Source organism: Synchiropus splendidus, chromosome 3 (genome assembly GCF_027744825.2).
Source record: "Synchiropus splendidus isolate RoL2022-P1 chromosome 3, RoL_Sspl_1.0, whole genome shotgun sequence".
Lineage (NCBI taxonomy): Eukaryota > Metazoa > Chordata > Actinopteri > Syngnathiformes > Callionymidae > Synchiropus > Synchiropus splendidus.
The window spans coordinates 4230892-4247204 of NC_071336.1; the positions used below are offsets into that span (position 1 = coordinate 4230892).

General features: G+C 40.4%; 1 protein-coding gene across 34 annotated transcripts in view; it reads right to left on the reverse strand.

Annotated features, from left to right (window-relative positions):
* The window catches only part of LOC128755624 (receptor-type tyrosine-protein phosphatase delta-like), a 330651-nt gene that overhangs the window by 146787 nt on the left and 167551 nt on the right, over positions 1–16313 (reverse strand). For all 34 annotated transcript variants that reach the window (XM_053859413.1, XM_053859410.1, XM_053859408.1 and 31 more), the window contains one exon: positions 142–179. The gene's annotated coding sequence lies outside the window, so the exon portion shown is untranslated. The remainder of the gene's footprint in view (positions 1–141; positions 180–16313) is intronic.

Genomic DNA, 16313 nt, shown 5'->3' on the forward strand with positions numbered 1-16313 from the left:
TCACAGACGATACTTTTTACGTCAACGAAATCAAGAAGATTATATGAGCATCCCATCCTCTATCCAGTTAACCAGTGCGTCCCAGACACATTGTTCGTATCAAAACATCCATTACGGGTCACAGACCAGAGCAGCACTTACCTCTCAGCCACCAAGCTAAGTCCCCAGCAGTTCAGAAGCTACAACAGAAAAGAAAAAAAACATGGTTGATCACGTTCTTCCATAAAAGTGAATTACAATTACGAGAACAATGACTCAGAGACAATGATGAAATCACAATCATAGAATGATTTCCAAGGCTGAAAAGCAAAAAAAAAGGGAAGAAAAGACGCAATCAGAGGTTTTATACTGTAAAGGTCATGGGCAATGAAATAGCCATATCTGTTGTTGAAATTTTGTTTAATCACTGCTGCAGCAGCCCAGTGATCCATTGATGTGAACTGAACACTAATTCAGTGCAGCACTTGCTTTTTATCGTGGGAAAGGGCAAATCATTATTACTCGTTCATTACATGTGGGATAAGTGTCAAACACTTAAGGTCCTGTTTCCACGACCCACCCTTGTATTCTCACCCTCAGTGGTTTTTGGCACCTACTAGAGGTTATATTTTCATTGCCGTTTGTTTGTCAGTCTGTGTTCAAAATAATATGAAAAGTTACTGATGGACAAGCATGACTGGTAAAAGAGGGATTATGGCTTTTTTTCAGTTTTCTTGTGTTTTTTTTTCCCTTCAATATTTATCAGGGCTTCCAAACTGATCCGCCAAAGGGGTGTAGTTTTGGTTGCAACTAGTCAGGATGATGTCCAAACACCAATATGGTGTCTGAAGACTGTTTATTGTTATTGACACTTGACTGGTAAACCGATGTGTGTTTATTTCAGGCCAACTGTTCCACAAAGGGCTGCAGAAGGTGCAGGTTTTTGTTCCAACCAATCAAGAGGAAACCTTTTCACCAGTCAGGTGACTTAGGAGTATAATCAGTTCATTGTCAGTCGAAAATAGCACCTGATTGGTTAAACTGTGTCATCTTGTTTGGTTGGAACAAAAACCTGCACCACCCCGGCCCTTTGAGGACCAGATACCCGATGTCCTTCTTTCACAGTATTATCAGGTGACGTTTCACCAAGCTAACACAGCAGACGACCCGTCTAAACATTGAAAAGTACCCTGCAATCTCACATCATCTGTGGTAAGATTGTGGAAAGATTTCATGGCAAAAATGGTTTTCTTGTGGTAGTAAAATAAACAATTTGATTTATTCTGAGTGTTAAAGTCATGAGCAAGTCTGTGTTGTCTTCCGTGCGTTTGAGTTTGGTATCCTGCACTTCTGTGGCGATTTGCGGTCAACATTTCATTCCACATTGCAGTGAGTTCTGTGCAAGTTTTGAAATTACACATCAGAGTTGTGAAAAGAAAACACAGTATAAAGGTGATTTTTTCCCCCTTTTTTAATTACACTACTGTGAGCAGAATGTGTCACAACACGTAATAGGCTTTAAAATTGACAACACATTTTATGTATGCCAAGCATCTCTCTGGAGAGAATAGAATCCTGACCAGCAGGAGATACATAAAATGATGAATAGTTGCACTTTGGCAATCAGAAGCCGATAAAAGGAGAGCTGTCATGGCACTTTGAGCCCTACATTGATTTATAGCCCATAATTGGCCCTGAATGTAGCCGATGGGTGCTTCAGAAACCTCTCAAGGCAGATGATATCAACGGAAAAATAAAAGTCAGCCTCTTGGTTTATGTAGATAAATCAACAACAACGAAGAAAGAATAACTGTGTTCCAGGAGAGCTTTTTAAACATTACTTTCAACCAGAATTTTCTATGCGGGTCTTGTTTTCTTGCAGAACCATCCCTGCCTCATAATTTGTGGATTATATTGCACAACCCTGTATTATGAATAACTATAACCTGCAAGAAAGGAACAGAAATGTTGCAACGGACACAGTCCCCTTTATTTTCGCCACCTCCAGTTTCTTCCTATTTGGAATTCTCTGACCAGTGTCCTTTTGACAGCCACCTAACAGCCCCTTCAACAGCTGCCATTCCACAGAGCTTGCGATCAGTCCAACTGCCAGGGTCCAGACAGGGGCTGTTCTTCAGCCCACAAGCCGGATTATAAACGAGTCCATTCCTGGACCTTGGTTGTAATTGAATGTCTGATCAGTTTCCCAGATGAATTCAACCAATATTTTAGTCGACTAGAGTAAAAAATAATAATAATAATAATAAATAAATAAATAAAAAACTGTACAACATGGAGTTGTTTAAAACCTCAGAGGAAAAAGACGACCTCTGGGATAACTTGTGCCATTGGCCCATAACTAGTTTACTGCTGAAGTTCATGACTGAAAAAAGGACTCCAGGTGAGCTGGTCGCTAATGGTTGCACACATGGAGCCACAAAGGCATTGAAGAATGCTGTTATGTCAAATTTTAACTCCAGAAGGACATTGGAGAAATGTAAGGAATAGTGGGGGTGCAATGAGGTGCACTATTTGTACATCTGAAGCAATTAATCACATGCTGCCTTGACTTTGTGCCTGGATGCATGTGAGTCCTGCGTACATCGTCCGTCCGAATGTGCCTGATGCCTGAAACAATCACACTGAAGCCTGGAAATGGCCAGGCTGCAGGCAGGGCAGCTCGCTTCTGTGCACTTCACTCTGCCATATGTCTTTGTCAAAAATATTTGCTGTGCACCAAATGAAGGATGAAATCAATCCGGGTGCTGTTTTCTAGGTCCTTCTCTCTGAAGGCATCAGAGCTGCACTGAAATACTCAGAGCAGAGGGCTTTTTTTTCCAAGTGGAGCGGCTGGCCACTTGTGTTCCACGGCTACCTATGGTCATTTGCAAGAAGAATTGAATGTTCACCAGTCTAATCTTCATTATTGACCAGGTGAGATGAATATCAAATTGTCTTCCTTTCTTGTGAGCAAGTTAAAAAAGTATATAATGTGTCAGTAGTGGGAGGAGGAAAATCTAGCTGTTTGTCTGGTGAATTTTCCTCAGCTAGTGTCTGAGACCAGGAGGAAACTGTAACTTATTCTTCAATCATCCAATTATGGAAACACGCATTGTCAAGTGTGAATAATCCACCAGCTGTAGGTGATGCCATATGTTGATGGTATCCATGTCATAAGGTTGAGTGAAAGCACATGTCCAACTAAAGATTTCTTTCTTCCAATTCAGAGTATTTTTGGGCCGTCTTCCTCCATTGTGCATAGAAAATAAAGCAGTTTCATTCAAAAGCTGCAACTCGATATAATATATGTTCAAGAATGTTGAAGAAAAGTAAAATATTTCTGTAACTAACAACATTTCTTTGTTCATCAAATACAAGCAATTCATTGAGTAATGAACGGCAATATTTTATGTGTAAATAATAAACACAACATTATTGTACATAGATAGAGCAGCATTGGCCCCGCCACTCACAATCATAGACTCAGTTATGATGACCGGAAAAGTTCCCGTGATGCTTTACAGTCCAGTAAACCAATCACAGTGGTCAATTGTTACAACGTGGTTCCGCCTCCTCAGCTGGTCTGCTGAGCAGCGCGGCACTCTGGGAACATAAGAGAAGTCGGTCAAGGGCCCCCTAGGGAGAGCAAATGTTTCACAATGTCGCATGTCTGAAATATAGAAGAACAAAAGAGTCGGGGAAATCAGGTGGCCCTCAGAAACACACTTAATTGAAATACTAATAATGATGCAGTAAATTAATTCAATAAATAAATATATAATACTCAAATAACCGATCATATAATAGTAATAATACTTTTAAATTCAGATAAAGCATGCTGTGCAAGTCATTAAGGGAATGAATGAACTCATGAAGCAGATAAATGTTGTCAATTCACTTTGCAGTTGAAGGAGTATGACTATTTTTGACTCCTGGTCCTGCTACAGTGCGAGCACTATGCTGCAGACTCAAAGCTTTTAGCCCATTGTGTTGCAGCATCATTTTTGCCCACAGCCATGAAAGCGCATGACAAAAGCCCCAGTTGGCTGGGTCACGCTGTGCTGTACCTAGGGGATGTATACATGTTTTTCATGAACTGGAGAGGGTAATTTTTGGGTCCATTAATATGAGAGAGGGATGCTGCTTCCAAGCAGAGAAATTGCCTGAAGCGAGCTGGTGTTATATAGAACCATGTTCCCTGATTCCATTCAGAGTGAGAGTTAATGGATTTGAAGTGTGTCATCCAAAATTGCATTACATTTGCCGGGTCTAGCACATCTTAATCAATGCGTGAAGTTTAATTTTCAGCCCATAAGTAACAGTATTTTATCATCGCAATGTCTTCTATTTATTCCCTACAGGCGGATCAGGTGAGTGAAGTCTAAGCCATCTGCTCAGAAAAAGTTAGGGCACATATCACCAAACAAACCACCACATATGCACTCTCACCAATGGACAATTTAGAAACACTGATTTAGCTCTGTTTAAGACTGTGGCACCAACGAACATCCACACGAGCACAGGGACAACATATCAATTTGACTCAGAAAGGAGTCGACTCAAACTGGAGTCAAACCGACAACCTCCTTCAGAGAACCTTCTTGCAGCAGTCTTTCTTTCTCATTAAAGCAGTTTTGCAGTATTATCATCCTGTATTATATTATATTAGCTTACCTGTCGTGTTAATGTGAAAAATTGTAACAATTGTATTAAAGAAAACTCATATAATTTTTAAACCAAGATCACCACAATCTCAATATTAGATTATTTATTTGTTTATTTATTTGTAAGTGTAAAATTCAGATTTGTTTCAGATTTAGAATATACTAAGTACATCACCAACACTGGTCACAGCCGTTGCCCATCATCATTAGCATTAGTGAATGTTCCACAGTGGAAACAGCAGTTTGATTGACATTGCAAGTTTTTTCGTCTTTATTTCATGCTTGGAATTTCATCTACCCTCAAGGCATTCATTGGCTTTGATTGGTTTGTTTGCCTGTCGGCAGGATTATGCAAACGAGATGAAAATGAACAAGACAGCTGATTACATTTTTTGGTTCAAAACACTTCTACAGACTTTGTTGGAATCTGTCAGGGGAAACGTGGTTTGATACGTGTCTGATTAAACTGCTCATCTAAAGCCAACAAGTGGATAAGGAAAAAAAATGGGTCTCTAGCGTGTAATAGCCACATTTAACGGCAGGAGTGTCCTTTCTATGCCCTTCTGTAAAAGCCGACTATAATTAGCAAAGAGGTAAAAAGCGGGCCCAGCCATCCATATGTTTCAATAAGTACCTTGCACTTCAGTCAAGACAGAAACACTACATTACTTATCCCCAGAATGCTGTGGTCTCAGACTGGGGCTGGAGTTCATTACATTGGCAATCATATTGCTTTGCTTTGGAGCGGCTGATGGTTCTGGACGGACAACAAGCTGGCCAGGGTGGAGTGTGCCATCCTGCAGCCAGAACAGTGAAAGTGAAACATTCTTCTTTTTTTTTCTCATCTCACCAGTTCTATCCCAACTGGGTAGATCATTGTGCCAAACCTTTTTTTGCTTAGCTGGCCATATGAAAATACATGTATCCAAACATACACAGTAAATCCAACAATATGTCCACACTTTAATACTTTGAGGTGTTTCTGACTAAGAAGTCAAAAATATTCTTTGTAATCTGCTGTACAGTACTTCAATACTTTATAATCCCAATACTCAATACATTAAACTGCTTCACAGTTTGTGTGATGATGAAAGCATCACACAAACTAGTAAAATAGGTCAAAGGCTGAGATGGAAGCAGGGATCCCAGATCAGAATGACTGGGACTTGGTGATCCCAATGTACAAACAAAGATCTTTGATTGTGACGGTTGTCTGCCAGGTATCTCTATTTGCCGTGAGGCCTTCATTAGCACTGGACTTGAGCAATGAAGGTGAAGCCCAGATGTCTGAGACTTACTCTCAAACCCTTGAGTGATGGGCTGGCATGTCCTCGTTTCCGCAGATGGTACTCACTGCTCCAATATATATATATTTTTTTTTTACTGAGAGCACCACATTCTGAGTTCTGAAAATGACACTGTTTCATGAAGCCTCATCGGCATGAATGCTTTCCAGACGGGATGTAAATTGTCACCTTGGTTACTGGGAACCTTGTGTTGTACATTAACTAAGGAACAAGTCATCTGTCTTGTAGGTTGACTACAGTCTCACTCGAAATTAGCATGTAGCATTAGCATAGATGTAAAAGCGGACCAAGCGGAATGGGGCTGCAGGAGTAGGTAAAAAAGAGTTGGCTGGCTGAATTGGAGGTCTTGTTCTGGGTTGATTGTCGAGTTTGGTCTTGGTTACAAGACCAGCTTTTCGTTGTCTCAGTCCTGTCCCAGTCTCAGCAGTCTAGTTTTGGTTTTGTCCTGGCCTCAGAGGTCTATGGTTTTGTTCTCAGATTCTCTCGGCTGGGTGGTGTACTTGGTGCCAATGCTTGAGAAAGTATAGCCCCGTCAAGACAACACAGTGTCCATTCGGAGTAATACACATCTTGGAATCAAACCTTCAATCCTATGATCTGATTATTCAGGCAGACCTGCATGGCCATATCCTCCTCCGCAATTATACATGCGCTAGCAGTGGAGATGTTTTAAATCATGTTCCTTGACTCTCTGTTGTCGTCATATGGAATTTCTTTCTGTTCTAAACCGAACTGAATTCATCATTATTTCTCAATGAGCCCTGCCTACAACTTTCAGCAGGATAATAAATGAGAGCCACACTTTCCATTATCTCCTTCCTGCCTTTGCTTGTCTCTTTGAGTGCACAACAAAAGAACAGCTGTGGCATTCTGGGGGGTTGGGAGAGATCAAGTGCACAGTTTCAGTATAAGAAGAAAAAAAGGATTTTTGATTGTTTATCTTTATATGTGTTGCACATCACAACTGCAACAGCACTTTATATCAAAACTCAAATGTAGTGATTGACTCTCATGATATAGATTTGCAAAAAGAATTTGGACAAAATATAGTGCAAAATGAGAATTATTTGTCAAGATAATAATTTCAAAAAGCTTAAGACATCAATTATGACTGAAGAGTTGTGAGAAAGATTTTGTCTTTTCCCGTTCCTCGGCAACACAGTTGGTGGCAGGTGCAAAATCAAATACATTGCATATGGTGATGACATAATATGCAACACCACATTCTATATTCTCATGTGTGTTCATTGTGCCACTGCCTTGAAAGATTTATTTCCCTCCATTGTTGCATACATTTTTCATCAAGCACTTGATGATAGGGCCATGCAACCGTTCTGCGAAGGCATCTTTGCCATCGTTCCCAAAGATTTAAACTGTGATTCAGGTCTTGCTTCTGTGGTGGCCAATACATGTGTGAAAAACAAAGCATCAAAATCAATAAATACATAAAAAAAAAAAAAAGTGTTTGTCAGTTGGCCGATTAAACGAGCTAACTATCGTGACTATTTATGCTGCCAATATTTTTGATGTGTGACAACACGCACGCTTGACCATCTGCTTCTCCGCCTGTGTGTTTTGAATGACAGAGGCGTGTTGGAGAATCCCAGGTTAGCAGGGGAAGGTTTCCTAACCTCAACCAATTTCAAATCGAGTTGTTTTGCTGAAGAATTAACTTTAAACATATGCCACTGCTCAACTACTTACCTCAGGAGTTCAGCTTTGGGGAAGATGACGGCTCATCTATTCACCTCAGATGTTTAGCCTGGTCTGAAAGATGGCATTTTTGTGGCCATATACGCTATTAAATGGCCAACCAGAGGAGAGCTATTCTCACCAGTCAGAGGACGAGGAAGTTGCTACCTTCTCCTGCCATCCACGGTTTCGCAAATTCGCAAAATGGAAATTTGGAAGACGGGCAGTTCCTGTACTGTAGGAGATTAAAGTGAGGCGATCTCTTGATTGTCTGGTGTAGTTTTAGAGTCACGCCAGATGCTTATTTTGACAAAACCGAGTCTCATGGAGTACGTGCTTGCTATCGTGTCTGAAGTTTCCAACTCTGGACTCTGTTTGCAAAAGTGGTCAGATTCATTCAGTCCCTTCACGATCACTATGAATGAAGTTTGCATTTGACAAGGCAGTATGAAATGGTGTATGAATGGTGTCGGCCCTAAACACTGCAGGCTCTGCCAAGGCCAGACCTCTTCATAGCCGTTTGTCTCATGCTGTGTGTGCAACATTCAAACAATGATCAATAAAGCTGTGCTGTAAACAGGGTGTTTGTTCTTTCCATCGCCATCTTAACTATTATGAACTCATTTTCATTCAGCTAAGGTTTTTATAAAATATTAATATTTGACACTGTGATATTAAATAAAGGGAGAGGACAATGCTTTTTATTTCTCTTCAATCCAAATATGAGCATCCTTTTAGAGTGCATTTTTATCATTGTGCTGCTCTTTCATGCGTTTACAAATTTATGCTTTTTACATGTTGTTGATCCACTTCAGTGCCTCTAAGGTTATTCTAAATAATGTTCTTGACATTATATATTTAGTTGCAGTAGTAACAAAAGTTTGCCTGACGAAGCATTATTGGCCACGCTGGTTTAATAAAATTTTCCTTTCAGTTACATTTAGAACAAATGCAAGTTGTTTCGTTGCACTATGAGCCATCATCACTATATGCCATCAACATCTGAATGTCATGAACTTGTTCCTGTGTTGCCTACTTCTGAAGAATAAAAATGTTTATATTGTGTCTAAATGAAAGCTTAGTTGTTTGTTTCTAATGAAAGAGGACATGTGGGATGGTGTTTTTATTAAGTTTTATTAATAGTTAATAGTTTATTAATAGTTAATAGTTGTTTTTAATTTTACATCATTAAGGTCACAGGGTCTCCACTGGCGTATGGCTTCATCAGCCTGAAGCAGCAGTTGGTCAGCGAAATGCTGGGTTAGTCACAAAATTTGGTTGCCAAAGACAACTATAATGCATTACTTGTCGTCACACCAGCAAGTATTAGGAAGGTCACTATGAGCCCTGAGGGAGTTAATAGTTCTTATGTAAATAAGAGAAATGCATGTGGATTTCACCTTGGAACCACTGGAATGTCATACACTCTTTAGCACTGAGATGCTTCTGGTCATTACTCTGAAAATGTGTCCCTACAGTTAGTAAATACAGGGGTTGGACAAAATAATGGAAACACCTTAAAGCTTTTTTAGCTTTAAGGTGTTTCCATTATTTTGTCCAACCCCTGTACCTCCATGCTATTAACTAGTGCAGTTGATAAATACCTTAATAGGGCTTTAAAGCATCATACTGTTTTGATGTATCATGACATGCAGACAATATTTTCAGTAGCTGCTTTTTTTGCCATGACATTTTGACAGCTCATTGAACTGATTTCTGTCAACTGTCAACTGCCATGAAAATAAAGGCTCACAACAAGCACTTTGAAAGTTGGCACTAACCACTGTATTCACAGTTAGTGCCGTTTACAAAGGCTTGTAGTATTTAAGAATTGCTGAAGAGCAAATATCAAAAATATTTCTGATATCACCCTGAGATTCTCTCATGATTTTGTTGTCAGAATGATTTCAGCAGAGCTTGACATAACTGTCAATGACAGAATTGGCTAAATGTAGTGATGTCCAACAGACAATTGTTTTCAGTATCTGGATTTCCCCCAATCATGAAAATCAATATGCGGCGAATATACACTATATTACCAAAAGTATGTGCGCACCCATCCAAATAATAAGGATCAGGGGTCCTAATCACTTGGCCTAGCCACAGGTAAAATCAAGCACCTATGCCCATTGTTGTTTGTCAAAACAACAATGGGCTGCTCTCAGGAGCTCAGTGAATTCCACTGTGGAATTGTCATAGGATGCCACCTGTGCAACAAATCCAGTCCTTAGATTTCCTCGCTCCTAACTATTCCACAGACAACTGTCAGCTTTATTATAAGAAAATGGAAGAGTTGGGGAACAACTGTAACTCAGCCACGTAGTGGTAGGCTAAGTAAACTGACGGAGAGGGCTCAGCCATAGACAGTCATAGTGCATAGAGGTCACCGACTTTCTGCCCCGTCAATTGCAACAGAGCTGCAAACTTAATCTGGCCTTCAGATCTGCCCAAATACAGTACACAGAGAGCTCCATGGAATGGGTTTCCATGGCTGAAGTAGTGCACCAAAGCTGTACATGACCAAGTGCAATGCAAAGCGCCAAATGCAGTGGTGTAAAATGCCCCGGCAGTGGACTATAAAGCAGTGGAGATGTATCCCACTTTTTCTCGCAGTCTGATGGCTGAGTTTGGGTTTGGTTGCCAGGAGAACGGTATATTTCGGACTGCGTTGTGCCAGGAGTGAAATTTGGTGGAGGATGAATTATGCCGTTGGGCTGTTTTTCAGGAGTTGGGTTTGGCCCCTTCGTTCCAGTAAAAGGAACTTTGAATGATTCAGGATACCAAAACATTTTGGACAATTCCATGCTCCCAACATTGTGGGAACAGTTTGGTGTGGGCCCCTTCCTCTTCCAACATGACTGTGCACCAGTGAACAAAGCAAGGTCCATAAAGACATGGATGACTGAGTCTGGTCTGGATGAACTTGAATGGCCTCCACAGAGTCATGACCTGAACTCGACAGAACACCTCTCGGATGATCTAGATCGGGGTCTGAGAGCCTGCGCTGCAGGAAAAATGGTCAAAAATTCCAATAAACACTATTCTCAAGCTTGTGGACAGCCTTCCCAGAAGAGTTAAAGCTGAAGCAAACAAGCTTCTTATCACCAAGATGTTAAGCCTCACCACATCAGACCAAAGAAAATGCAGGCATTTTATTTACAGCGTTTTCACTAACAGTCCACACCACATACATCTAAATTTACTGCGGGAAGTTTGTGGAAATCAAGAAGAGGTCAAAGTGTCAAACTGCTAAATTCCAGAAAGGATATTAACTTTGGGAAATGCATTAAATCTATCTTTCAGCAACTGGAGAGTCTGACAAATTTCAAGAGTCTCCACGGACTAAAGATAGAGATGTTTGAGTGAATGCAGACTGAGAAACTAAGATAATATGTCTCACTAACCACACTGCCCACCAAGGATGCCCGCCTTTAAAACTGTGTCTAACCATTTGTCATTGGTATTCTGCTGTCTCCTTCTGTGTAATGTTGGTCAGGGAATAAACTGCAACACCACGTTCTACTAAACCATATATAACAGTGATTCAAAGTGACATTCTTCATTCCATATCCCTGACATTGACCCAGACATTGACAACACCGTCATACACAGTTTCACTCCCTGGCAGTCATAAGTTGACGTTTGGGCAGTCTCACTCCTCCGTCACTAGTTAACAGATGGGCTATATTTACACAGAGCCAGTGATTGAGAAAAAATTAGTTGTTGTTCTCGAGAAAGCAATGTTCAAATGCTCTTTAAATGAATGAAGGATCACTCAGTTCATTTTACCACGATTAGTCTCTAGGTTACGATGGCATCAGAGCTTCATTCATCCGATTAGCTGCACTCCATGCGCTGAGCCCTTGGCTTTGGCTCGCTGCCCCCCCTCCCAAAAAATTGGCCATTATGGCCCACAGGTGTCAAACAGATCATTATTATATTAATATTAGTATTATGATGATGATTATTATTAATATTTAATGGCACTTTAGGGGGGCGCTCACACCTGCCCTATTGTTAGAATTACTTCTATATTGTGCCTCAAATGGTCATGTGCTTCAGTTATGGTGCCAGCTGGCGGGATCTGAGATTAAAGGGCAGAGCAACATAATGTGCTACATATACCAAGTGACATCAAAGTTAAATTATTCCCGAGGTGGGGAAACATTTCACACCAATAAAACACAATCAAGGAATGCTGAATTCGGTGTAAATTGCTATAGCGTGAAGGTGTTGTCATTTGCAATCAGGAATAGTGGTGTGTGAATTATTAGCCATCTTAGCATGAAGCATTTCTTTCCGATTTGCCTCACAGGGCCTTCATGCAGGCATCCAAAGACAAATAGACATTTTTCCAAATCCCCTGTCAAGTTGGCTGCGAATCTCCATCTTAGCTAGCTTGTCTGTCTGTGCTCACAGTGGGCCATTTCATTCCCCCACATTTCATTCACCTATCCCACAGCACAGACCCCCGTTGGTATTATTGTTTGGATTTTATCAGTCCTTCATATTCCTATGAATATGTCCAAATACTTGAATTAAAACACCAGAAACACAGAAAGCTTATTGCTTGTCTTCAACAGCGGTTCTCAGTGTATACAAACATAAAAAATTCTAAGCAGAATAAAATGGTGTGAGGTGCACATTTATCAACACTGGTGGGGAAAAAAAATTGGACAAATATAAGATCAAACTTCTGCATTCTATAAGGAATTTTTTGTGTGGGTTTTTTTGTGAACTACTTCATTCTCTGGTATTCAAACAGTGTGTTGGCCACCAGCTCATATAATCAGGAGTCTATAACAGCCAGTTATAATTATCTGCACCTCTACGGTCCTCCCACTCAGCCTATTCTTCAGGGGCTTTCTGAGCGCCTCCTCTGAATTGGGGGTATTTATACATGAAATTAAGGTGTAATTAAAATCCGCCTGGTGCGAAAGGGGGTGTAGGTGATTATGCTAATTTGCATAATACACTGATTTTCCTCTTTCTACTACTTTCTCAACTGTTGGAACTATTTTACATTTTATGTTTTCAGACAGTGTTGGAAAGTATAACATACATATATGTCTGTGTGTGGTTTAAAAACATGTTACGGTTTTAAAAAAAATACAGCATATACTGGACTGTATATGATGAAACAACACATTTTTTCACATTCAATATTTAGAGATTACTGACAAGTTTTATAATTCAATTATTATTCCACATTTGCATCCAGTTGTGTCTGATTTAATTGTTTATCTTTTTTGACAGTGTGACAGAAGAACTGATTAAAATAATATTTATAATTCTATAATATTTTTTTTAGAATATGTAAAATGGCATCAGAAAAGGGAAAATTGGTATGTTTCATTTGAGAAAATGTGACATGAGTCTATTAAAAGAAGCACAATGTTTATTTTTATAGCTGCCACAATTTGACCAAATAGCCTCCATTGGGCTTGTTTTCAAGCAACATATCCTATGACATATACTGAACTTCTTTCATTAGTGTTAAAAGAGAGAGAGAGAGAGAGAGAGAGAGAGAGAGAGAGATACAAAAAAAATACAGGCTAGATCAAGCTTAAACTTCTCACCCAGGTTGTAAATGGAGCCCTCGCGGCTGATACCTCATTGCTTCTTTTGCCATCCCTGATATTTGGTGAAGGGACGTCATGACTGCTCCAGCTGTCACAGGCACAGCTGTTCTCTTTCCCCTTGAGTGAACATAGCTGCCTTTGCCCAGCGGCAAGTTGCTCTATGTGTATACGACAAGAGTTTGTCCAAGCACACGTGGACACATGAATACTGACAAGTTACACTCGAGTTAAATGGCATCAGACCAGAGCTACAACGCCTGCTTTGCTCAAGTAATATGACTAAAGCCTGGGTTTTATTAGTTTACAGGGAACACAGTGATTCGTTGAAAAGGTAACTAGATTATTCTTGCCAGAGTAACACAGAAGAAAAGGTAGATTGAAAAAGGTTTGACAGGTTGTTTTTGATTTGCTAGCTGTTGAATACTGTCCTGCTCTTGGTTCCATTTCCTTCATCTGGCTCTTTATTTTGCGAGAACTTAGGCTAACCTTTTAGATTGGGGAACACATATTAACATATTAATAAAGGAGCTAATTGTGTGCTTACTGACAATAAATAATGAGGTATTACTGTGTTGTTCGGAGTGAACTTTCCTTGACCATTCCAGGCAAAATATGCAGTAGTTAGGCATAACAAGACAGAAATCGGTTTAGTTATGGTACTTTTTGTGCCTTAATCTAAAGTGTGATAATGTTGCCCTCCCCAGGAGCAGTGGCAATGAAAGGAGTGTAGTACAGGAGGAAACATATGGAAATGATCCATAACATGTGCTGTGCAAGAGCACAGACAGCTACTGTTACACTCTCTGTAAACATAACAGTATTTGTTCTTGTCCAGATGCTGTGGTAAAAAGGCTATGGACACTTGAGGTGGGCAGTTGATGCCTTGGCTCTTTGGCCTGGGCAAATGATAGCTTTATCACAATACTTCCCGCACTGCGACTATGTCCCTATTAAGGTCTAGGTGTCCAACGTGCTGAAAGGGGCATATTGATTACACAGTGAAACAGTCAGTTATGATGGATGCACACGAAATCAAAACAGGAGATTAATCGGCCGGGGGCAGTGCCATTAGGGCTCTGTAATGGCTGAATTAATATAGTGATTAAATGAGAGCTTGCTACTATGTCAACTCTGACAAGCAAACCAAAGATAGCTGGGAAAGACAGAACCTTATTCACACATACTGGACATCTCTTGGTTTTTCTATTTTCATTAATCTACTGGCATTTTTTTTCCTCATCAGGATGTATAGTAATACCAGCATTTGTAGACGCTAAACATTTTGATTTAATGTGAAAGGAAACGTCCTGGGATGAAATACTGCGTTTTAAGTTGAAGTTTAAGAAGCCAGACATTGCCTAGTTAGCGAGCTGCATTTTTGATTGATTTAAGACACCACACTACACGCCGACTGTAACTGTAACACAACCCAACCTACAACAGGAAGGGTTCAGAATGACCTTTTTTTATGACAGAAACATCAGCATCTGTGTTCAGGCAAAAGGCAAGAAAGGCAAAAGATCAATTGACTGAAATTATTCTGTTTGTCTCGGGGGATGCCACATCCAGTTGAGTTTGTGAGAAAAGACAATGATAGAAAAAAATGTCCATTCATGTAGAAAAGACAGAGAGCTCATCTTGACTTCATGTTAGAAAGCAGTCAGAGAGTTGCCACAGAGACAATGGTCAGGTGGTTGAGTGGGTCATCCAAGGTGGTTTGGTTCAAAACCTGCCCCATTCCAGTCGCTGTCTACTTGGGCAAGCCACCTTTCATACCTGGCCCCAAGTGAATATGAATAACTGATGGTGGTGGTGGTCGGAAGGCCCCTTTGGCACATACTGGTTGCAATGCATCTGTCAACCTGCCCCAGGGGAGCTGTGGATAGAGACTTGGCTGACCACCATGGATGTGAGAGGTGTCCCAACCCTGGCCTACACAGAATTTCATATCACTGCAGTCACCTCTGTACACCATATTACCAGAATTATTTGCTCACCCGTGCAAATGTCCTAGTCTCAGTCGATTGCTACAGAAGTCCAACCTTCATGTGGCCCTCAGATTAGCCAAAGTACAATACGCAGAGAGCCTCATGGAATGGGTTTCCATGGCCGAGCATTTTTTTTTTTTTTACTGATTGACACTGGTACACAGAAAACTAGCATTTTTATTGCAGGTTTAAGAAAACTAGAAAGTTGCATACAGCACCTCAGTGATGCTAAAGTGTTTGCAAAGAAGTAAGCTGTCAGATTTTTTTTCACCCCATATCAAGACATTGCTTTTCAGGTTGCCACGGTTCAAGTCATTGAGAGGCAAATGTACGCATTTCATGTGAAACCAACAGTAGAAGTAGAAGACAAAATAAAAATAATTTCTGCCAACTCTGTGACAAGTATGAGCCACAAGCACAAATGTGTTAAATGTTGCCCATCACCTTTTTGTGTCATTGACTGGGATGTTGATGGCGAAGCAGCAGAGTGGGACTTTGAAAGCACTCTCTTAAACATCAATAGAAAAAAAAAAAATAAAAAAATCCAATTGTGCTCCTGCTGACATACGCGTGGCATCAGCAAAAGCTTTTATGTCGGTGATGTCATTTGTGCTGGTCAGAATGGCCTTCCAACATCTGACAGTGACCAGTGTTGCCATTCTAATCACAAACTAGTTTAGTAGACTTGGATTGAGGCAAAGGGTCAGCATAGATGGCCTGGGAAAGCTCATGAATCTGAAGCACAGGATGACCTCAAGATGTTTTGATGTGTGGAATGATTTTTTTGTGCTTCAATATTCATACTATTTTGTTTCCTATTCGTGTGTGGCTATATCTTCCAAATGGGTTTTCAATTTAAATGGACAGGTGCACCATTGGCTGACCCACCAGCACAGTCATGCATATGACCAGAAATAAAGCTGAAATCAATTTCCTCTGGCCCCACTTTGGGGCCTTTTGAATGCCCGAGTGTCAGTGCCTAAGGGAGCACTTACTCCACTTTTGCTGACCTCTTTGTCCTTGCCCTCGGAGCATATCTCACCATTGAAATGAAAACTGTTTCAATCTGCCCTTAACAACTGGCCACACATTCCAAATATA